The 25,957-nt window shown below is 44.2% G+C and overlaps 1 long non-coding RNA gene across 1 annotated transcript; it reads left to right on the top strand.

The window, feature by feature from the left end:
* The first annotated feature begins 3,230 nt into the window (after positions 1–3,230).
* Positions 3,231–10,652, top strand: LOC147757059 (uncharacterized). Its single transcript, XR_015324685.1, has 6 exons — positions 3,231–3,444; positions 3,532–3,631; positions 4,414–4,528; positions 5,186–8,982; positions 9,478–9,754; positions 9,896–10,652. It is a non-coding gene; the product is annotated as an uncharacterized LOC147757059 (long non-coding RNA).
* The last annotated feature ends 15,305 nt before the right edge of the window (positions 10,653–25,957 follow it).

Raw genomic sequence — 25,957 nt, 5'->3', positions numbered from 1 at the left:
GCTGGACAACGTCAGCTATCTCATACTACAAAAAGGTGAACTCCGAAAGAGAATTCTTTAGGCTCTCCTCTAGAGACGGCCTATCTTATTTCCAGATAGGTACATTCCTCGAATACGCAGTAACAGGCGTTCTTTAATAACAACGATAACAGTAATAATAATAATAACTATCGAGTCGAATGGGACGAAGAAGAAGAAGATTAACACTCTTGTTCCTACCAAGATCCTACCAAATTTGATATGAGTACGTTTTTTTTTTTGAAATTTTTGATTTTGATTCATTCTTCTGAGATCTACTTCTGTTCTATCAACGTTACGTACCTGCGATCACTTGTCATGGTCATATGCGTGATACAGTTCAATGGCGCCGCTTGAAAAATCAATTTCGAATAGACAGAGAAAACTGGGTTTTTTACGAAGCTGCTTACGCGGACCTAACTGTCGGGCCCGTTTGCAGGCACGCAATCTATTCAGTGGCTGTCGTTTTAATGGACCCTGTGCCGTGACAGTTTCCGCTACCTCAAAGGATTTAGAAAGTACCAGGCAGACACTTGGGAACTTACCCCAATCGAAACGACGGGTTTGTGAAAAATTTAGTCCGTAACACGTCCATGTAAATGATGTACATTGAGGATAGAGTATGTGCGTAACTTAATATAAGCCTCGGGTGTAGGAAGAAAACACTCTATGTATAGGGAAAACGACTCATAAAATCGTCTGCTGTTTCGGTATCACAGATCCGACGTAGAACAACTACAACTCACAGAACATAGATACACCATCTGAGCAGAACTAAAAAGCGAACTATTTACTAAAACTTTATCGGAGAGACAAAATGTGAAGGTTTTAACATGCTATAAGCGTAACGTACATATTTATCATATTAACTTACACATGTATTATGATTATTTCCGCCTGTCTTTCGTTGCGGTTCTGTGAATCAGGCTAACTTTGAAAGCTGCTCTCTGAACGTAGAATAGTTTACGTACCTATGGCCGCTTCTTAAATATCAACGTTATTTGAATATAGCAGTTATTGGGTAGGAAAGCTACAATTAGGCTTGATCGTGCAGTGGAATTGCTTCATGGAACGCAACAACTATGCGGTAGAAAAGATGCTCTGATCAGAGCTTGTTCGGGCCACTCTGTCGGACGAGGTCAAAAATTCGGTTCGTCTGCGTTTTCATGCTATATCTACTTAGCAATCTCTACGTCGCGCATAGCACAGTAGTATACATACGTTGCCAGCCAGACAGACGGACAGGTCCTCCGTGTCTTCGCCATGGAGACATCACCATATCGCTCCTGCGTTTGCTAGATAAGGCACCAGTCGACCTGAATACTTCGCCAGTCTGAAGCCTCCATTTCTTTCGTATACAGTAATCTGCGTGGCCGCAACCTAGCGAGGTGCTCGCTAGTGAAGTCTGTGATGACCAACCTGTAATTAGCAAAAGAGACATTGTGAGCTAGATCTGCATACCGAAATGAAAGAGGAACGAATCCTAAGCAGTACGTCGAAGAAGACGAACGGTCACCGGGGGCAGGTGCGCGCCCTCGTATACAATACCTGGCTTATCGGGGGACCGCGACTTATTGTGTGCAGGCTTGTAATGCCGTTGCTATCGCTGATTACTAGGAAAACAGCATTGACAAAAAAAAAAAAAAAAAAAAAGGCTCGTTTCGAAAAAGTCGTCTCAATGCAACAACTTTATAATATAATAGTTTAGCATATCGTGATTTTTTTCGACGTTATACCCACAGTTTAATATCTTCCTTGTTTGACGAACTGCGCTCATCTACTGAAGGCATTGATATTGGCAGCGAGATCGAAGGAATCGATCCTCTATCTCAACGAACGAGAAGCGATACACTGCTACGAAAGAAAACTTCTGCTGCTAATTATAGACCACCTGTTACATAGCGGCGCTTGAGTTGGTTCAAGTCACCATGGGCCAACCAGGTGAAAAGTGCGAACTATGATTTTTCAAAGGTTTTTCTGCTACTACCACAGGCGGACGTTGCTGAAGAGCCGCTTGTCATCGCTCTTTCGATGGCTAGTGTTGCTTACGTTATTGTTGCAGTGGCTGCCGCTGTTGCTCGTTTCGCTGGGTCTGCCTGCCACCGCGTCATTGGCTACCAAATGACCCTTTCTCCGCCCACGTATAAGGTTCATGGTCACCCTGCCGCGAGCATGTCGCAGGCTGGCCAACAGCTTCTCGAGCACTGCCGGTCTGTCGATCAAGCGAAGCTACTGATATGATACCAAGCGAAAATTTCACCATGCACGTGTATGCCCCTTACCAAAAACACTATAGTACAGATTCACCTTATTTTAGCAGCCTTCAGTACAGCCCATAGCTGCGCATAGCCAATCAGGCCAGCAAAAGCCGAATTACGTAAGTATAAACTGTAATTTTTTGTTTCACGATTGACTAAAGAGACAGTGAATGAAGCTAAGGGGGAGCTCATGGACGTCCTGGATCGATCTAATTTAAAATTTCCCAGAGACCTTTAGCTTCAGCAGCCAGATACACACACTGTCTCGTCTGTGCAATGTATATACGACCGATCACATAGTCCAACGAACGATAGCTGTCGAAGAGGACAACGGTTCGAATCTGTCTTTGGCTTGTGTTTGAACGATTGCCACCTCGGTAACGGACGCCATGCATTGCGTGCAGGTGTTGACAATATCTTGACTCGGTCTTGAGATCATTTCGATGTAAACAAAGCTCATTTATTATTGTTATTCTGCACTTTCTTAGAATGCCAGATATATTGAACAGACAGCCTCTATAATATACTTTCTTTCAAAAAGCTTTCGGGGCACCTGTTAATGTGAGATAGATGCATTTACATTAACCGGAAATAGAGCTTGTCCACACCTTTGCAAGGAATGATCGGCCTGGCAGTTACCGACTACAGGTCGACGACTAAAGGTACTATCGCCAGCTAGCAAATCCCCAAACAAAATACCTAGTACATATGAGAAGGGAGCATAAATAGATTACGTCACCATCTATCGATAACAGTAAACAACGAAAACATGATGTGAAATTTTTGGCCATGTAAACCACGAAATGTCTTCGGTTGGCTGCTAGAAAATTTCCCTTATCTTAAAAACAAGTACATCTTGATTGCTTCTCGCAAATACATCTGATCCCACATCTCGTGTGGGTATGGGTCGATCTGCATAATCTGTTTGCTTTCGTTGTCGTCTGCTAGGTACTACCGGTACAATGCAACTGAGGAAACGTTGCCTAGGAAAAGTGGATCAGATAAAACATCGATATGAGGATTAGAAAATCGTCACTGTGTTGGATGGTAGAGCTGCCCGTTTTTTTTTTTTTTGGAGAAAAAAAAATCTATCCATAAACTGTTCAAGACGATCGCGGACCTCCGCTGTTTTCTACAGTGATCTAAACAGCAATGTAAACACTTCGAGGTAAACAATATGTGACGTATGGCTGATGTAATCTAGAGTCTTTAAATGTAAACTTGAATAAACATACAAAACTTAATAATTTTTCAGGCACAACGACATCGATGATATCACAATTGCCACCATCATTACTCATTTACCTCGAGTAGGTTCTTGCCCCAAAGTGGACTTCATCACTTAACTTCAAAACGTATGTAGGCCTATAGAATTGTGCAACAATGCACATATCATTTGATTACACATCAGGGAACTTCTGTCGGAGATAAAAATTATATGTCTATAAGAAACCGACTAAACATAAGGAAGACACGCGCCGTAGAAATAGAAGTCAGCTTATGCTGTAGTAAGAACTGTCCAGCAATGAAGGCCTACATCAATATTCTATCGTTCGTTCATGTTCCATTGCTAACAACCACGCCCTCGTCGGCTCCTATAGGCAAAATGTCCTAGTGTAAAACGTACTATAGTAGCTTCGATTAAAATATCATCATACCTGTAATTATCAGCGATACGCATACTTTCACAGTCATCGACCAATACAAGGGAAGTCTGCCAATTACTATGCATTCATTTTATATAATTTCAAGGTATACCGTATACTGACGCGGTCAATTTAGATCACTTCACGGAAGCGGATACGAACATCGTCGACCGTCTCCATGTTATTGATAGCCGTTTTGTTTTTTCAGTCCGGACGGCGGATGATGGTCGAATCTTGAGTAGAATCTATATTAGAGTTTCATACATTATTGAGATCTTTTGTTTTACTCATGGAAGGTACTTGGAAAAGTTTTGATGAAATAAGCCACGCCTTCGGATGCGTCCATTAACATATGATGTGTGTGCTCCTGTTTGTCCTTAAATGTTTCTATGTATGTGTATACGTTCGTTATTAGAAAACAATATTGTTGATGAATATAGCGCGGGAGGACCTTTTCAATAACGAACGATTTCTTCTTTTTTTTCCTTTAGACAAGCGCGCACGTGTGTCAGTACGTGGGTGGATTAAAGCGTATTCTGGCCCCAAAGCGAAAACAAAAGCATTTGATGAATAGGATCCAAAGCCACGTGTACTTCGTTACCCCAAGTAGGTGTGATTTACTGCGATTCCATGATGAAATCAAGCTGAGTTCCGAGAACGTAGGGGTTAGTTCGCATGAGTGCCACCGAATCAAGCAAGTGCTTATGGAGTTGTGTATACGTTGTCGGAAAAAGGTAGTTACTTTTGCTTATGTGCTTGATAAAACTGAGGTGAGCATGAGGATCTGTTCGTTGGTAAATCTTGCAAAACAGCATATATTGTATATATTTTGGGCATATGTCGACGGCCAACGGGCAAATGTAAAGCCTCTGATTCGCGTGCTGATTTATGGCCCAAAAATTGGTTAAACATAAATAATACCATATAGCTGCATGCATTTACGTAGGGGAACGCATCAGAAGACGTAAGCGTCACGATCGTTCAATGAATTATCGGATTCAAATTCAAATCGTGCATAGATCACAACAACAACATCGCATTCCCCATTTTACGATATGTACACCCTTTCATTGATCAATACGCTTTCCGTAAATAACTAGGGTTTTGAAAATTCGGCTTTGGAGTATTCGCATAAGCAGAAATTAGGGCTCCTTCTCCTGTGTCCTGATCCGTACATGCAACAACAGCACAGAACACAGATGTACCTAGTTATATAATTGCATGCTGATGTATAGTATGTCTGTTCATTCGCTTGTTTTGAAGGGGGCAGCACGCGGCGAAAGAAATAACGATCCCGACCGCTTGCGATGAGGAACTACACGTACGGCCGGCTGGATCTGGACAAATGCTGCGGCTATACAACATTGCGAATCCGTTCGGACTCAACGGTTGCTGCCGGCGAAATACGTTGCTGTCACCACAGTCACTGTCGTGATGGTAGTGGGTGAGCATCAAAAGGCGGATGGTGCTGACGATGATGATGGCCGCGAATGATCGGACGATGAGCGGCTGCAATCTGGCTGTCGCTACCGCCATCATTTCATGAGGTCGTATCGCGGGAGAATCGTGACCGGAGGGGGTGGATAAAGGAATGTACAACAACATCTCCTCACGCACTTGCTCAGTGCAGGAAATCTTTCATAGGCAAACCGCTATGCATACGCACACTGGCACACAGATACTCGTACACTACGTGCCGAGTGAACATCGCGGAGTACACAGCACGAAATGGAGTAGTCGCAGCGGTACCTCACTGGGAAAAATCGCCGTCAGTGCCACAGCCACGGGGTGGCCGACTACGGAATGGTTTCGGGGCTAATGGGGAGATGCAGCGATTGAACGGCACCACCTGTGTACCATAGAATTGATCAGTTTGGTATACTTACGAATGTCCGCGCCTGAAACAAAGCGGTTTGCTATCTCTAATTTGCTTGTGTTTTAGCCGTACGTTAGAGTTTATTGTCGGCTAATGCTAAAAGAATCCCATTTTTTTTTTATTGCCGGTTTTTCGGTGGTTGGAACCCTACTAGCCGCGAATTGAACATTAGCAGTTAATGTTCTGCAATTTCTGCTCTCAACGTCATAGCTCCTTTTGCTGCTGCACCATCTTCGGGGCACAGCTTCGTTACACCGTACTTTCACTACCTACAAACCACCGCTTTGTTCGATTAACTTTTGCGTAGCTTTAGCCATGTCATAGGCTGCTACATATCCTTTCGTTGTTCAATATTACGCTATTGTGTCGCATAGATAGAGTGTAGTGAGTCTAAGACTCATCGTTTGCTTAAACATTGAACCGTCGGATGTCGACTTCGTCGTGAGTTCCGATCAGCATTCCTCTCTGTGGCATGACCGACTGGTGCAAATACCTCTAAGCCACTCAGAGCTCTCGAGCTAACTTGGTGTTGTTCCTTGTCCGTCATCGGAGCATACCATCAGTTCGTTGTTGTTGTTGTTGATTCACTCGCGGTCTTCACTCCTATCCGTCTGTTTCCCCCGACCTTTTGTCGCTTCTCACTGTCTCGTGCGGGCGCTTCGTACGCACAGGTACAGCTACACGAAAAGCCCTAGCAGGGCAAACAGCAGCTCGAGCTTAGTTCTTTGGCTGCGTAGCCGCATTACCTTAGCATTGGCCTGGTCGCATTGTAAGACATTGCCACGTCTTGTACCTCATGTGTAGCTTTGTCTACCACTGAGAGCGGTCTCGACAGATCTGCTTAACAGAAGTTCAATATCGTACAGTCGATAGGCAAGGCGGATGAGTGAAGTGGTTACTTCGTTTTCGTTCCCCGGTGATTTCCTTCCACTCAGCTGCCTCCTCCAAACTAACATCTACCGATCCGACGCCCCCACGACGAATACCATCGTGACGTAAAATCGACTTCAGTTTATTTTGAGCTACAGATACAACGCCTCGACGTATTTGCGGCACTTGATTTTCTTCACTGCGTAGCTACTCAGACTTACAAGCACACACACATACACAGAGACGTTTTTGCGAAGTTCGTCCTTTCCTTTGCTGCAGTAATTCAGTTATGTTGCTGCGGCCGAATCGATAGCCGTGATGACGTATCGAAGTGGATGTGTCAAAAAGCAAAAATGCCAGGAATCGTTGTATCGATGAGGGTATGCACCACCTCGTTAGAGACGCGAAGACGACTGCGCGGCGCAGGGAACGAGGAGGACGCAATTTATGTAATGAAGACGACGATCAAACATGACCGTTGTCGAATCATTAATATTAAATAGATAAAATAAATACAATTTAGAATTGTAAAGTATTCTTGACGCGAATGAGTTTACTGCTTTCCCCTGACAACGGCCCTTATACGAATTAACCGCACGCTATTCTCACACAAGCTATTTCACTTCCTGATTGCTTTACCACTTACCCTACCGGCTTGAGGAATGTGCTAAAAGATCTAGATTGATCTGCAGGAGATCGCGCGCTTAAAATCAAGCCAACAATCACATTCTACCTTCAACAGCCTTTACCATCGTGCCGACCTTTATTACGTCCCTTCGTTTTCATACGCGCGACATCTGATAGTAAGTTGTAGGGTAAGTGAGCAGTTAACTAAGGCTCAGCTAAGAATGCGGGGAATTCGTATAACTTATCGTAGCACACACTAGAGCAAAGTCGAATAGAGAAACATTCGAATTTAGTCTTGAAAATATGGAGCATAAACAGGCCCATTGTTTTCATTTCAATTTTCCCTGTGTTTAAATTGGAGCTCGTTTGTTACAAATTAAACACAGCTTTTGTGTGTGTGTGTGTGTGTGTGGGATCAAAGCAAAAAATAGTATGCCATCGACGTAAAAACTATTCGTGTTGATTCCTCTCTGGTAGAAGGCCATTAAGTACATCTAAAAGCATCGCTTGCCTATTTTTCGTGTTTAACTATTATAATGGACTACTAAATGTGTTAGATTTTAAAGACGGCATGTGACGCAAATCAACCTTAGCTGAACGGGGTTAATTCAGGGCTTTATATTTAGAATTCCGGCAAGAAATTGTGCCATTACCCCAAATCCAAGGTAAGCATATCAGATATAGTTAAATACATATGAATTTATGTTATCTCTATGCGCTAGTTTTAATACAGTGAAGAAAGAATCAATTCATCTTCTAGGCGTCATTATGAAGCTCGCCTTATTTCACTTGAAGGCTGCTGAGGTCTACGTTTGTAATATATGTAGGCCGTTATTAGCACATACAGCACGTATAGCTATACATATAGGAAGCGCCGGGTGTATGGCCGTCTAGAAGTCGCGTACCGCCTACGGTTAATATCAGGTTGCACGTATCTGACGAGATACTTTTTTCTTCAATTATCTAATTTTTGGATTAGCTAAGCTGCCTACAGGACTCTGTGATTGTGGTAGCCTAAGCCATAGAATAGGCCGCAGGCGAAACACCACCCGGCCCCGACGGCTAGAGCCAAAGTTTAGGCAAAATTTTTTGTAATCATTTGAGGGCGGCCCTGTCCAGTATGGGCTGACTAAACGAATCAATTGCTTCTTTGACTTTTTTCTTTCTTATTGAGTCTGATGGCACGAAATTTTTCGAAGGTCTGAGGACGCTGCTCACTCTCAGAATTTTTAGGTGTCACAAAGACGTCGACACGGCACAAGACGAGCCAGAGCAATTGCAAACGTCCTTGCTTTTAACTTCAACAGAAGGAGGGTGGATCCTCCTAAAAAAAACTTGTTGCTTGACCACATGGTAAACAAGGTGGCCGAAGAAGCCCGTGTAGAATTCTCTAGCTTCCTAGTTATAGAACTGGTCGCGAGGAGGGCGTTAGCCTGAAGGTCGCCGAAGGTCACAAGCTGGACGATACCATTTGGTGGGGCCAAAGCGGCCCCTTCGCGACAATCAGGGTGCCGTAACCTCTGTTGCCGATCGCATCTGTAGAAAAGGAAAAGAACGAAAAAACGACGACGACGACGACGACGACGACGGCGGCGGCGGCGGCGGCGAACCTAAAACGACGAACGACGACAACGCGAGTTGCTGCAAACAGATATTAATAACCGTTCGAAGAACGACATATATACAGGTGCGAACAAGCTCATCCAGAGCTATCTCCACTAAGGCCTAATATCATTGTACCCGTATAGTTATATCAGCAAATTGATAAGTGTATTTGTTTCCTGCCTCTGTGAATTACTCAGGGGAACACTAAACCTTTGTAGGATGTAAAGATAGGTGACCCCCAAAAATAATCTATATTTCAATTGCAAGTAGCCAACACAACATCATTATTTATAAAGATTAACTTCAAGGTATCTTATGCTCTATATTTCTAAGATTTGCCATAACCTAGTAGCAATCTATAGAACTTTCTATGACTGCAGGTGCCATATATGTTTTCCATTCGTGAACCACGAACATGCTTACAGAAAGGGAATACAAAAATGAAATACTTATCATATCATGCTGTGATTGTGCGGTTTCTACTACTGGATGCGTTTTGTCCGCTGCAGACCGCTGACCGATAATTTGTTAATACTCCCCTAAGTGTTCTTTCTTGGTTATTTGTTCGACGTTTCAGGCTCCGCTCAAACAACTGCTGTGGCCTATATATATCTAGTAGTGCAGTAGAAAGCTGTTAAGTCCAGTTGAGATAGCTTTGACCGCAGAATACGGTGAAGCTAAACGAAGCTATCTGACTAGCTGACAAGCGGCTACGTTTCGATCCGTAGGTGCTTCTATTGCTACTACCTGAAACTTCCGATCAAGAGTACGGGCTCGTTCGGTTCATCGTTTTACTCTCTTTCTCTGAGTCTTCACAGCTATCCATCACAAACTGTCTATCATAAATTATAAAAGTAAGCAGGCCATTATTATGGCACTTTTTCTTCTTTACATATACCTACTGTGGCATTCACTAGGGACCAATAATCGTGTCTTCAGAATGAATGTTTCTCATGTGAGCTGTTTCCTTGTGAAATTATTTATTGATTTGACAGTCACAATTGTTGCCAACCATCACACTCCTCTAACATCACCGACTTTCATTCATGGTAATACCCTCGCACGAGTCCTCCATCTCCACCGTCACCTCGGCCTTCGCGACGTCATCATTCAGACGTCGAACTAGATATGCCCGTTAGTTCCAACTATGGCTACGACAGTTATGATGGGAGACGCAGTAACTAGAATTTAGGATCTATATCTGTTAGCAGGTACAGGAGCTTCGTAGGGCTACTCCTTAAAGCTCGTTCGCGATTGAGGTGAACTACTACAACTATCCAACAGATGTTTGATTGACGCCTGTTGCTACCACTGAACATTTGAGTTGCGTCAATGGTCGAATTGTCAAAATGCCGCTGACTGTCTCAGACATAGCGCACACACACCCACACACGCTCACTTACGTAGACAGAGCACGAAAAACGCGTCTCCGTATGTATATCCGGACTAGTGTATTCTTACGGATGTTAGCCTATTATAAAGCCTCAAGGGGCTTATCCGAAGCAGCTTTCGCCGCAGACACGGCCAAGGGCAAGATGTGTACCGCAAAATAAATCGTTAATAGACTGGCGAAACTCCCTTACCTTTAAAACTTATATGTGCGCAAAAAAAAGGACAAGCTTGATAACGAACAGAGGATCTGACAACTGTAGGATATCCGACGTAGCGGACTGGAAGCTAAGTATATGTGACCTACTTGGTGATGCTAAGAATAGACATTTAGTGTTCCGTGAAATAAATTTAGACTGTTTAATGTCACAACTCAGATGTGAGACAATTATTTTGCAGTGTCGTATAGGCTCACTGATCTAGTATAGTTGAATAAGGTGCGTTGTCATGTTTGAGTAGTACAATGAAGAAGAGTTACTAAGTTAAAAAAGAAAGCCCATCTGCTGGTTGATTAGTACGTTTCGTTGACGAGTATCGCGCGTAGAGACTCAAAGATCAGTTTTATCATACCGGACTTACAGTCATTTTCTCCAGACTACTGTTAACTATAGATTTGAAGGTAAATGCTATCTGTAGGTCTAGTCAACGATCTTAGCGGGTCGCACTGGAGGAACCGTATCCTTTTCAACTTTTTGGTCAATCCTTGTCTTCTCTGATAGCTGCAACCTAATTAAATTAGCATGATCCCGGTATACTCTAAAAACGATAAATGGCGAACGCTTTTAACGAGTTGCGATGTTAAAACCTTTCATCCTGAAAGTGCCATAACCGCGTAAGGTGAGGATGTCCTGCTGTTTTCAGCAAGACAGCAGACGGCCAACCGGTGACGATGGGTACCTCCTAACGACACAAACAAGTAACCGCTCCCAGCTGATAATGTCTCCGACGACCTGCGCAAATTGCCCCCATACTGAAGCTTTCAGATGATGAACTGCTAAATATTATCGTGTCGTAGGGATCGTGCAATCTGATGAAGACTTTTTCAATTCTTGTGGATAATTTAGTGGCGAAACAGCGACAATCATTAATTTGGCCTGAATGCTTGCCTTAAAATGTGTTCTAAGTTGGACCTGGTAAAATGTCTCCCGATTATTGGGGTATGAACGCGAGGCTTTATATACCGTTATATTGCTTTTCAGTTACATTGGCTAATGCCGATTCAGTTATAAGATCCCCAGCTTCTAAAGAGACTGATATGGGATAGAACTAAGTTTTAAGAACACAAAGAGACTGCTATATTATCAAGCAAAAGAAACTGCAAAGAGACACGTACGACGAATGTAGTATTTTATGCAATCTTTACATAAACAGCTAATTCTATATAGAATATTCCGTTCTACTTTACAACGCAAAAACGTTATTTTAATGACTAATTTTGCTGAACATATTTTTAAAATAAGGCCTTATTTCCAAAAAATCTGCAGCACAGATCAGAACAAGATATTTAAAAAAATACCTTTGTGGTTGGCCTTGACTTTTTGCTTTCAGACAACTGACAACTCACCGCTTTCTGTTCTTATTCGCAATTGTTTTATGACATATTTCTATTAGTTCCATGTTGATGTTTTATAGCACAGCGTGCGTGCGTGCATGCATGCATGCATGCATGCATGGCAAGTTCGATTACTACAGAAAAGAGACATGTTCCAGAACTTTTTTTTATCTTCAAGGCAGGAAACAAGGGCACAAAACTAGCTTGACGACAGTTAGTAATTGCAGCTACGAGGGAACCCGGCGGACATTTGGAATTAAATTAACTACGTACTTATTAGTAAATACTCTAATCTCACAGAAATTTATAAATGAAAATCAGCTGAGGCTATTCCAGGAAAAATGAAGGAAAAGCATGATTTAGTTTAGAAAGAAAATACACGCTTAGTCCTCAAGGATACAATTCAACGAAAAGTCATCAAAAATTAGCAGCTTAGTGCAAACAGTTTATGAACGAAAATCATAGTATTGAACGACACCGAGTAGGTGACCAGAGGTCGGGATCCAAAAAATAGAAATGGGTTGCCGCAACCCTTTCACGTAAGCAAAAGTTGGAGTCTAAGGCTTCTATCAACTAAGCCTGTCACTTTACATATAACTTATTGCAGGGTTATAATCGAAATATTGAAAATAAGTAAAAATTGGGTTCCCTGTAGACTGACTCCAAGTCGGCTGGAAATTTGGGGAAACTTAATTGACAAAAAAAGTCATGGCTTAATCTTGACCGCCAGCCAGAAAAAGACTAGGAAAGGGAATGGTGTCACCCTGAATATGTGATAGTGTCGAGCAAGTTCGGGCGCAAAATGACAGTAGCACTTGCAGTAAACATCTGGGGTATCATCTGCTATAATGAGATAGATAGATAGATGAATGCAGCCCGCTGTTTCGGGTTCCTCAAAAAGTTCTTCAAAAGATTCATGGGCCGTTGCCATGGTAGTCGAAAGGACGCAATATGGTTACTTGATGACAACACCGCAGCCCATCGCGATGTCCCAGCTACTTCCTGGATTGAGGAAAAAAGTAACCAACGTTGATTTTAGCCCGCCGGTTCTCCTGACCTAAGTCCTAAGAAGGTAGCTGGTAGGCAAGCGTATTCCACTACTTCGGAAAGCCATAGGTAGAGAAATTATGTATGAGAACACGAATGGTGAGTATATGGCTGTCCAGAAGCTGACAGAACGCTAGCACTGGAACGCATATTGAAATATTGATATTCTAGCCCCACTAGGTCAAAAATTTCGAAGTCTATCAGATCCGCTTATGACACTCTAATACGTTTCGACTTCAGCATCGACAATCATATCTTGTCAAATGTGAAGCTCATAATAGAATTAAAAAAAATGGTCACATATGTGTGTCGCCGGGAGAGCAAGCCCAAGCGCTCTTCGATTACTGGCAATGATGGCCGTCTCCGACAGATCTTACATCCCTAGCTGATGAGTATCGGACTACTCTCTCTCATACAACTCGGTTAATCGGCCTGTACGCAACGATGCGCAGCGGCGTGCCGTGACACTGAAGGCAACTGGCGCTTCGCTTCAGGTGACTTTTCGCTAACGGTGGCGCGCACCCAGCTCGACTTCCGAGAATCGTCCCGACGGTGGCTAAAAATGTTCCCGATTGACTGACTCACTACTGATCTATTATAGTCAGTCCATAGAGGTCGACGCTCTGCTTCGGCTACAACGTCTAAGGCTGTTGTTGTTATCATTGTTAATTCGAAACGAGCGGACAATATTATATTGATTATTAGGACGAGCGAAGATGACGCAGCAGCTCCTTGGTGGAGCTGTTGATCGACATAGTGGTGGTAGGCCGTCGGTTCTATACTTCGAAGACGACGGGGTCCTAACACGACAACGGTACTACATGTACAATACTGCCCGCTGCGACATCGGCAACAGGCGCAGCAGTATTAACAGCAATAATAACAACAACAACAGCAGCAACATCTCGTTTGGATTCGGGTACCAGACGCCACCGGTGAGCGAGTGAGACAGCAGCGGTCAACGAGGGTGGAAGAAGGCCATAATTAACTCAATTCGAAGATATTCCATTACACAGGTACTAGGCTACTTTTTAAAGGGAGGACTTACGAAAAAAATGGTATTAGGTACCCAGCCGCTACACATTAAAGCACCAACACATTTGAGAGATTTGCTAGAGGGCGCCCCGAGTGAACAAGCGGTATAAAACAGATCTAATTACGTACAAAATAGAAAAATAGAATTTAATTTGGTTGTTACACGCTACTGTCGTTTTGGCTGTTATTGACATGGTGTTACTTAACTCTAGGATAGGCATAATCGGTTGTGCTGGGACAACGAAAACTTGAACAAATTTTATATATATATATATATATATATATATATATATATATATATATAGTGCACAATTTCTTCACCGTTATCCTACACGGTTTTTATTGCCGTATCTTAAGCCAAGTAACAAGGTAAAGTAACAAAAGGCCTATTCGTCCTAGCGAATCACGGGTCGGAGGTCAAGAAGCACTGGTGCCTCCACACCTTGGGCTCAACTGAAAGTATATCACTGAATACCCAACCTACCACCCACAGGCGGGTCGATCATCGTTGTCGTTGTTGTTGAACGTCAAGTCGTCAGACACCCGTAATCATTATCCGCGTTCATCGGCAGAGATCCTTACGTAATTTTTAGCTACTTCCCTATCGAAACGACACAGGTAGCTAGAAATCTATACAAAGCATTCGGCATTCAACGTCACATAGCTATACAGGGTGGAGACTGAACATTTACGCCCACCGCCCTTTCAGACATTAGACATATCCTACAATATGAGCAATGGCCTGTTAGGCCTCTGCTAGCTAATGCAACATGCGGGACCAGCCTGTAACAGTGTCCTATTACTCGAGAATTATTCAAAAATGCAGTACCTCTCAAGGTAGCGTGTAGATATCAGTAGTATTCACAATTAATTTTCCTTGATGGATACAATGTTAATGTTTAACGGTTGATGGCGCATGTAGCACAGATTTATTTTTCTACTGAATTATATATAATAATAAATTTTTACGTTTAACTATTTTTTATTCTGAGCGTACGGTGTACGGTAACACAACCAGATCTGACACAGTCAGCTACAACCATATGTAAACCTCGAAGTTCTTGGTCAAGAGTAAATAATAATATTCAGGGTCACGAAAGTCGTCCTGGTAAGGAGCTAGTAGGCAAAAGACACGATTCCCGCCAGCTAAACTGTTCGTTTCAATCCGGACAATGGTGAAGATAGCACTTTTTGGAGGATGAGCAGAGGCTCGCCATATAATGTTGCTATTCGCTCTTCTTTGGTAGTGGTTAGCATCTTCTTCGTTGCTATTTGTGCGTTTCGAGTGGGAGTGCCTAGTTTACTCAACGTCATCGGCTGGTCCACATCCTGCTTTAGGCTTCAGTAAGTGGCCTAGCTGAGATCGTGGGTGGAGACTAGGCCGATCTGACGTGATGTCCTGATCATACGAAGCTCCCATACGAGTGGGGGGCACAAGCCACAGCTAGCATCGAACCAGTTGAGCAAAAACATATGCACCTGTGCGTACATCAACGATTCATCTGTCCGTCTGGAATTTGTTCATGTCTAAGCGCAGCTTAGAAGACGTCGCTTGAGGTTAGATGTTATAATGCTTATTACCTTCGAAATGGATACAAGAAGATAGAAGTTTAGAGAATACATTACGACGCGCCTATGCTGTAGGGTCATTGAGTAGCTGACTGAACCAAGAAGACTTCTTGATGTGATGGTCGATTGGCCTCGTCCCTGATCAGACAGACAAATAGGCATTATAGTACGTGATGAATTTGTATGATGGAGTGTGATTCCTTCAACCGGAATTGGCTGAACCACAGATTACTTCTCGCTTTCAAACGGAGCTCGTCAAAACGTGCGCTGTGGGCGGGTGAGCTAGACAATCAGGAGTGACGTATTTTTCCTACCCGACGTGTACATAAACCGAACAACGTCTTGAGCTCGAAATTGCTATACATAAATGAAACCGATGCATGCCAAGTATCTGAATGTAAAAGTCCAATATTAAAGTTAAGCAAGTTTTTTACGTCTGCTTTTTACCTATTTTTTAAGATTCCTAAGCAATGCACGCATTTCAGCATAATGTCTTGCACAACTTCGGGGCTGTTACCCAGTGCACAGATGAAGGTGTAGGTAGCTTATGAACCTTAACGTCCTGTGCTCACCGCTGTCGTCCTTCCAGATAGTCTCGAAGAGGTTGCCGTAGAATATTGTTAGCTAAGGGCAGAAACTATGTAGTGACTTCTCCAAGCTATCGACATTGTTGATCCTGTTGTCGCCCTTCATTGGTTGCATCGAAAACCACAATGTATTATGGTTAAATAGTTTTTGTTATTATTGATACTGTCTTGTTATTGTTACTACTATTATTATTATGCACTAGATGTGTCATCATGTGGGTCTTGGTCTTAACAGCCGTCTCGTCAAGACAATGCGCCATTTAGACTTGTATATATGGCTATAGTTTATTTGAATCTTAAAAAGGCTTTTTTGTGTGCGAAAGGGGTCTTGGCCGTATCTTGCAGATTGTCCATACAATATGATATGTATTCGTGGGTCTCCAGCATAACGCACCTTTGTTTCTTCGGGCTAGATATCTGTTATTATCGATAATATATTATCATTTTATGCGGCTGTGATAAGCGATTTGGCGAGACGTACAGACGCGTGGGCAGCTTGGCACAGACTTAATCGACGCAATTTCCCACCATATTTTTCCATACTGACTATTCGATAACCGCATGTCATCATTCACAAGCGTTATTGCATCTTTTGCCGCTGCCGCTACTACTATCATTACAATATTAGGAACAATCTGATGCTTTTGCAGATCGGCACGCTATCGGCGGCCGAATGGTGGGATGGTCGCCAGTAGTCAGCTCGCTGGTCGGACCAACCTGGTCCTTGCTTACCTCCTCGATCCGCGACGTTCGACGGACTGTCGCTATCTACATTATCATAACGCTACGCTAAAAAAGAAAGCTAATCGTCGTGACAAGCACGCCGAACAATGCATCTAACGTTGCCGGTTTTTCGGTCGTTGCCGGCTCGATTGCGATCGCCGAAGATGTTGAGAGCTTCGTCGACGAAAAATCGCGGGGGCGACGGGCGACCTGGGCTCGCCGACTGCCCTCGACTGGCTACCCTGATTAGAGTGAACGCTAAGTTACCAACACTTTCGCTGGCAGGCAACCCAGAAAAATAGATAGGCCTTGTGCTGCATGTCGATATGCGCATCGGCTAAATGTACACATGAGGAGCTGTGTGTTACGAGCGTGTAATAAGTGACCTAACTAGGCGTAATTTGTGCCCCGATACCTACTACTTGGATTTAGGTGGCCATTCGATTTGAAGTTGTTGTAAACTGGCCTTCGTCCCAGGAAGTAGGTGCCATATCGCTGGGCAAAAGCAAATCGCGAAAGTGATTGTTCTAACTTTGAACGCAGTTGATTCCTATGCACCTTGATTCGTTTACGACCTGATTGTGAGCAATATTCCTGAGACATTCTGTGCGCTCTTTTTTTACTTGACTATTTTCGCAAGGTTAATGTTTTATTTCGTCTTCAGCTCTGTGTATAGCTGTCCTATTTTCCAGAAATCTTATGGTCGTTGTGTATGTTTTTTTTTTATGGCATTTTATCTTATTCGCCAAGCTCCGGTTTAGAGATTTCTTTTCGCGGACGAAAACGACAACCTATGATAATATACAAAACCGACTCGAGAAAACATTAACTTGAATTTTAAAATCAATCTCAGCGTATATTTTCAATGCGGAGCTCCGACAGATATCTTTCTCATCTGTGTATAGATTGGACGTGTACAGATGTAAAATTATAGTAGGGGGCTTTTAGCAGCTATCGAACCAAATGCATCATTTCAAGCATATGTAAGATTAACTATTGTAGTGGTCTAAGATGTACAAATGGTGTGACCTTTTTGAAAACAATTTAGTTATAATTAGTAAATATCTTTTTATTTTAAAGTGACAAAACAGCAAATAGTGAAAATAAACATTCAATCAATACTACAAAGACGATAGGGCCCTGACGGACAAGTCGAACGTGAAAATACACAGATCTAATTTAGTTTCTAGAAACAGCTGGGTAATTACGATGGTGTCAGTTAATATATTGTTGATTGCATCTCATTGCCATCCTATTCGTTTTGCGCTGGCAACAAATCGGACGATGATGTGACAGGAATACGCATGAACGCCTCTGCATTCGACCCAGGCTATGTTCGCGCATAGAGGCGACCAAGCCATATACCTGTTGCCATACGGTAACAATAGCACGGTATAATATACCATAAATGTCAAGCATAGATCAGTCGCCGCGGCCGACACTTGTCGCTGCTGCTGAGGTCTGACAAAATTCTATAGAGCTCTATGACGCCATCTTTCCACGATGCTATCATAACCAGCAGCAGCAGCAGCAGCAGCAGTAGCAGCAGCAGTAGCAGTAGCAGCAGCAGCAGCAGCAGCACCACCACCACCAGCAGCAGCAGCAGCAGGACGCAGTCACGCTACCATGCTACAACATAATCGGCTACGCCGGTTCTACCTCACGGTCATCACTAGCACTAGTACATCATCATCAGTTTCCATAACAGCAGCGGAGCAACGACAGTGAATCGCATCCATCTATCTCTGCTGCCATCTTCTATCGTTATGGGCCAGCGGGCGTCGCCGGCGCCGACCCAATCGTCGAATCGTTGTTGGCGGTTAGTTCCCAATGGTTTTTCTCTGAGTGATGATGATGATTTCTGGCGCTCCGCACTGCGGCTGCTCGAATGCTGCCGGTTGTTGTTGGCGGCGGCCGTGGTGATGAACTTAGACGTGGAGTCGGAGAGGTCCCGCTGTTGTAGCTGCTGCTGCTGGTGGCTGACGTCTATACATTCTACTCTTACTGCGTTTGCTCCTTCGACAGCTGTAGTAGTAGTGGTAGTGGTAGCGATAGATAGATGCGCGGAAGACGGACGCGAGACGGGAGACGGGATGCGGTCGGAATTGGTCGCATGAGTCGCGCGAGGGAGTGCCGGTGACGACGATGGTGGTAGTGGTGGTGCTGCTGCTGCTGCTATGGAACAACCTGACGGCGGCAGCATCGGCATCGCCTTCATATGTTGCAGCTACTAATGCCTCTAGAATGAAAAGCCGCCGGCTAGTCATTCTGTTGACCAGGCAACTACATGCGTACTTACATGGTACGCATCGACGGACAAACAGGCACAGATCGAGAACAGATGACGATGACGACGAAGAAGAAACTGATGCAGAAGTGTTGAAGGAGTGGTGGTTCCTGTTGATGGTAGTGGTCATGCTGACGGCGTCGGCGGCGTCGGCGGTGGCACCGATGCCGGTAGTAGTGGTGAAAACTGCTTCAGCCGCTACCACCACTTCTGGCAGCAGCAGCGGTGGCTGCTGCTGCTGCTAGCGCTGCCGTTGTCGAGACGAAAGCAGCCGAAGATGACCCGCGCTTGACCCGGATATATCCTCCCTCCACGAGATGAAGAACTACGCCGCGGACGGGCGGGCAGGCAGGCAGGCGGGCGGGCGGGCGGTCGGTCGGGCGGGCGGGCGGGCGGGCGGGCGCGCGCAGTGGCGAAGCCACTCCTTACACATAGCAACGGCAACAGCAATGATGACAACACAGGCAGCCCGATCTTCACCATTTCATGCTGTTCTGCTTTGGGCTTTGCTCGAACGCTGCTGATCCTGTACCGAATGAGCAATTGAAGGCATCTCGCGGACGGATGGGAATGGCGAATGGCCAGTGGCGGCGCACCAAAGTCAGCCAAAGACGCCAAAGTTTATTGCCTAAATTGCCACACGCACACAAAAACACACGGACGCAAATACACATGCGAAATACGCTTAAGAAAGCAAGCAAACAACAACTTGTAGAAAATAAGAAAGCGGCCGAACCGACAGGCAGAATAAAGAACGAAAACGAACCATACAAATGCATATGCCACAATGACGTACTGAAAAATCTGCCGCGTTATAGCTGCATATCCGCACCCCGGAATCGCTTGAACATACAACGACGGAAAAGATGTTTTGTTTGGCTGAAGAAAACGTCGCAAATAGCTTCGGCCAAAGCCGAAAGCGAAAGAATAGCGGAACGAAAGAGTAGAGCACCAGACGTCATGATGATGGCAGTAATTGGTCATCAAGGTGATAAGGTTGGAAACGGTAAAGGAAGCAGGAGCGTCACGCTTACGGGACACACGTAAAGGCACTTTTCGAAATCAGATACCCAGAACGGTGTTGCTAGCGATAACGTTAACGCTTTTTCGAAAATTGCCGCTCTCATGTTTGATAACGGACACCGTTAATGTAGCTTAATAGGAGCTGAATACAGAATCATTAACTGATAAGGGAGATAAGAACAAGTAGCATTTAGCCTAATATTCATACGCTATCATCCCGAAACTCAGCAAAAAGATAATAATCAGATCAACACTTAATTTGAGACCAGCAAGTAGACAGGCGCAAAACTTTCTCCAAAATACAAACATTGCACTCATAGCAAAAATACACTTTATATATATACACATTGCATAAACAATTGCCTCCGTCGAGGTTGCTCTATAATATCATTGGTGTTAGCGAAAAGACGAATCCTGGGACACCCGAATACACAAGTAACTCGGGCCCTCCTTTGCGCATCGTGCATATAAACAGACGATTTCAGTGTTTACCCTAGATCTACACCGCATGCTTGTCTGCGCAACAATGAGACGTAAAGGCGTTGCCAAGAGCACACTACGCAGACCCAGATCTTTTTTTACGCACGTCACCATCAGCATCATCACCAGTAGCGGTAGTAGTAGCAGCGGTAAACAATCGTTCTAGTGACGCGTCACCTTTGACGCTGGTGTATTTATCCAGATAGATGGTGCCGTTCGGCGACCCCTGAGCGGCAATGCAAGGTCAATAAGGTGCCAGGTGTTTGTGACCTGCGATGTATACAGTATGACATATCCTGGGGCAGTAAATGCCATCGTATTTCTCGCCCAGCATCCCTCACCCCGTCCCAGCCGTATACAGCCGCTATTTCTATCGCGCAGAGACTTCTATTACGGGGGAGTAGATTGACCGTGGGCAGCATCATTATCAGCAGCAATTGCAGCTACACAAGCAAACTATAACAGAAAAAAAAAAAGTAACCGCAAAAGAAAAAAGAAAACGATAGGCTATGTGATGATAGTTAGCACGGCAAACGGCCGTGGATATATCATATGGTACAGGTTATCGTCGAAAACGGCGATGCTAATGGCAGTAGTCTGTCTACACGTTGCGTGTCCATTATAGACTATCGAGGTCACGTTTTGCGGACCCAAAAACATATACATGTGTAATTTAACAGAAATGCTTTGATCTAAGGATGAACGTGAACGCGCCTCATAACAATTGTTCAAAATCACAGAATAACTATGGAACGTAACATTTAATAGGATTTTAGAGTTGTCGTAATAGTCTCAGCAAGCTATTTTATGAAATATAGTAAAACATGTCTGGTCGAGACATTTTGCCGGATCGCGTTGTCGTTGAAGGGGGCCGCAACACCAGAAACAATAGTCAGTGCAAAAACTATAGCAGAAGGGAAATAGATGGCCTGAAAAAGGATCATCACAGGATCACGAACGACGACAAATTTGGCTTAGCCTTTTTGTCTTCTATGCCTTTTTCAGTTCTCGTCGTTCGGTGAATTTGGCTTTGCCAACCAAGACATTAGACCCTGTTAAACGTAGCATAAACGTTCGATAAATTACCGATTAAACACAGTCTTCGATTTGTTCCTCATTTGGTCAATCAATGCACGTCAAAACGGCCATGTTTCGTTTCATTTCATTCAATAGTCGATCGTGCATGCAGCGCACTATTCTATCGGGTTGCATCTGTAGCCATTCATAAAAACTAGCTTACGAGAAATCTAGCATACATTAACAATAAGGTAGATTCCAGCGTTTTTCTCTGTGTATGAATGAATCTTGATTAGAATTTCTGTGCCGTTATGGAACATCCCTAGAGTTCTATCTATAAGGAAAAGAAGAACCAATTAAAAAAGTGCAGCCGATTTTGAAAAATGTGCAAATGTCATCCAAGGTAACTTTAGCCGTGTTATTGCGACTATTAAGTTACTATTGTACTCTTTTAAAAATGTTCAACAAACAGACTTAGTTTATCTTTAAGTCTCTTAAGTTGCCCGTAAGTAGGGAACGTCATTCCCCTTTTGGTACATGGGTCGTTTGATGGGGAAGAGATGCTGCTTTTCTATCTACATCATAAGTCCACGATAGTATCCAACGATTCTCGACAGCGAGAGAATTGCATTTATTGTTATTTTATGAAACCTTCCTCGATATTATATCATTCTCCATATATTGTCAGAGCATAAAATTTCCATTGAATTGTCATAAATGAGATTAACATATTTTAAAGCTTTTGAATAAATAAAAAATACGCATTTTTTTTAAATCCGTTATTAAAAATTTTATATGCCGCCTACTGACCGAGGGCGCATCCTGTTCTGGGCCACAAATTGGCCAAAAATATCACGAACACAAAATTTTCAAACTTAAAGAATTACTATATTATTACGAAATAGAGTGGCTACAATCTCATCTATGTTAGGAGTCTCGTAATATCCAAACATGGTATTCAACGTTCCAAACGCTAGCACAGAAGCTTTCTTTTGAAGACCGCTTTGAAAAGTCTTCCTACCTCGTAAACTAGTACGTTGCAGTGATTTGAATATGGACCTTGACGCTGCCATATTGAATTTAATGGCGAACGAAGTTAGATAGTTATTAGTGAATAATTATTGTTATATTAAAAGGCCCAACTAATAGTTTACCCCCCTGCAGGTCTGTGCGGTTGTTCGATACATGTTTGCGATTGCCTATGCTATCCCTAAATAGACATTTCTATTTAGGCTTGCTATGAACAATGTATTTTTCATCCCATGGGCCTTCAGTTAACTCCTACCTTAACCCCTAGTCACTCGCTTACATAGGTACCGCAAGATGTTATGAGAGTGGCATACTATGCTGAATAGGCCCGAATGTAGTTAGTAACGATTGCGTCATTTGTCTTGTACTTGCAGGCGTTTCGGTTAATCAGCAAATGCATAACCCCAAAGGCCTACTTTGCCCTTAGGAATTCGAGTTGACGTAGTTCCAGTCTTCTAGCTCTTCACGCTCGTAAATGCTAAACACAAAACACCATAAAGTTGGGGGCTTTGAGCGGCGTAAAATGGCTCACAGGATCGACTCACAGGTCGCTGCCGATTATAGGTGTGTTGAGCTGCCGGTACAAAATGGCGCTGAGGAACCATTATTCTTATCACCTCAGGGGTACCAGACCGATTTCAGAGCTACTAATCAAATCATAACCCACAAACGTTTAGTGTTTGCAAATTTCATAATGCATAACCAGCTTGCAACGGACTTAGCTCTACGTACGCTAATTAAGCCATGGGGCATTCCACCAGACGGCTAGGTCCTATTACGAAACAAAGTGTGTGCTTCTTCAGTTTCGAACCCAGCCCATCGAGTGGCCCTCAACATTAGCAGGAAGCCACGGCACGTCATTACAGATACGAGCTTCTATGACATAATGTCCGATTAATAATATTACTAGTGAGAAAAGTGTCAAAGAAAAAAAAAAAAGAAAAGAAGAATTCATTAAACACGAGTGAAAAAATTCAAGAGAATAGGAAAACTTCACGTTCCGATTGCATACTTTGCAAAAAGGTACATTTACCTTGTATTTTGTTTCGAAAAGCATCAAATACCTCAGTATGAAAAGCTGACAACAAGTTCAATGTTTAAATAGCGAGAAATGTTTAAGAGCAATGTAAATGAAACAGAGTGGTTTTCCCAAACTCTTGCGAGATATGTTTCGACATTTGCAACGGTTAGGGGAAGACTTGACAGGACCACGAAATTCACCCAAGCAGACTTAGCCTCCTACTACTTGCAGCAATAGGTGGAGCGACCAATGGAGAGCTCGTACAATTTCATTTGCAGCTTTTCGGAACGATTCCTGTCCCGGCAGCCGATTGAGGACCTCCGACCCGGAGGCCATCCTGTTGAGTGGTCCGCTAGTGGGACACCGTTCTATCTAAAGCGTCGTCATGTTGCTATTGACGACGGTCGAGAGAATTGAAACAGGTAAAAGGTGGAGCAGCAACAATGCAGCAATAGAAGCAACAAAACAACGCAGAAAGGCACACTTCCGTCGAATAGAATAACGAGATACAACAACGACATGTCGATGATGATGAGAAGATTAACCATCACAACAATGACAGAAACGATGCACAAAAGAACTATCCTTTCTCCTCGCCTCCGTCCGTTCCATCGTTACAACGAAAGATAATCGCAAGCAAGCATGATCGTGACCATCGTCGTGTCGGCGGCGGCGACGCGATGCGCGGCAGAGAGAAGCCATGGACAAATGCATGGCCGTTACGACATCCCCGTAGCGTACGCCCGGACCCGGCGTGGTAGTAGCTACAGAAGCAGCGGCGGCAGTAGCGGCGAGCCGGGCATAAGAAGTAAAGGCAGGAATAGCAGCAGCAGCAGCAGCAGCAGCAGACGTCTATGATGATTTTGGCGCCGACTTGGACGGTAAGAACAGGGACTATGGAGACTACTACGGCCATACAGCGGACGGATAGACCGACGGGCCGGCTAAATGGCAATCTGACCCCCACACCCCGCCTGCTGCAGCAGCGTTCATTTCGCCAACAGCTGCAACAACAGTTCCAAACAGCAACTACCTATTTCAGGTTGAACAACAACAACAACGGTCGGAACAGCGGCCACGGCGTCAATGGCTTGATGCACGATATACGACGTGATTTTAGCCACGATTGAAAAAGACTGGGTCGGTTCGGAGTTTATTCGGTCAGACGATACAGATGACGCTCATTCCATAGGAGTGTGAATGTGTTGTGTCGTCGTTTTGTTGGCATACGAGGACCGAAAGGCGAACGGAGGTGTGCAGAAGTTGGATCTGTCGGACGATGGTCACCTAACCGCTGCAGCTGCTGATGGTGATATGCTGGCCGATATTATCCTGGTAGGGATGGCGGCCATTCTTTCTCTCTTTTTTTAGATGAAGAGACAGAAATCTTTGGTTGACTAAGGGAGCAAAACTGGGGGGAGAAGGTGCCAACCGACCGTAGCTTTCAGGAGTGTCATGCTCGCTGCTACTGCTGCTTATGTTAGTTGGGCAGCAGCAGCCCTCAAAAAGTTACTGCTGGCACTACAGAAGCGGCAAGTAACTGCGAACAAGGAAAGCCAGTCAGTCAGTCAGTTAGCTAGCTGGCTAGCTAGCTAGCTGCCCACGCACAAGAGGCCGCCACAGCAAACTGTGCTGCAGCTCGAGTAGAAAGCACTTCAATGGCAATAGTGGCTGCTGAGTCAGCAACGGTGGCTGTAGCAGCTGCAGAAGCATTGATGACCTATACAGCAGTAACAAAAACAGCAGGAGCCCGCTTTCTTGTTCGCCTTCCTTACCCTCCCGCTCACCCCCAGACCAACCAGGGAAGCAGTCGACCGCCCGGCCCACCGCCCATCTAGCCATTACTATTGTATTGTACAACACGTAGATAGGCACGCGGAGAAACCAATGAGGAATGAACGGGCGCATAAGCCCGCACACAAACAGGTATATAGATAGATAGATAGAAAACCGCTGGCCGTACGACGGTGGGCACGATCTGGTAGTGATAATCGCGGTGGTGTAGGGGGCGAAAGGGGACAGGGGAACTGGTGTATTTTTGCATTGAAACAGCCCAAGCAGAAGCTGGGAATTCTGCGGAGCTGCTGTCGCGCAGCTACTGCCGCCACGAACGCTACTACAGCCCGCAGCTTCTCCGAATAGGCAATGATTTATGTTGTCGGTATTGTTGCCGCCGTCGTCATCGCGGCAGCGGCCGCCCCCGCCGCGGCTGTTTGAGAAATAAAGAAGCGGCGAACTGCAAAGTCACAACCCAGAACGCCGCTCTATCTCTTCAATTCGGCGCCGACAGCTGCAGTG

This window comes from Varroa destructor, unplaced genomic scaffold (genome assembly GCF_002443255.2).
Source record: "Varroa destructor unplaced genomic scaffold, Vdes_3.0 BEIS01000003.1, whole genome shotgun sequence".
Classification (NCBI taxonomy): domain Eukaryota; kingdom Metazoa; phylum Arthropoda; class Arachnida; order Mesostigmata; family Varroidae; genus Varroa; species Varroa destructor.
Note: the sequence above shows the minus strand (reverse complement) of the source record. Positions and strands in the feature narration are given on the sequence as shown.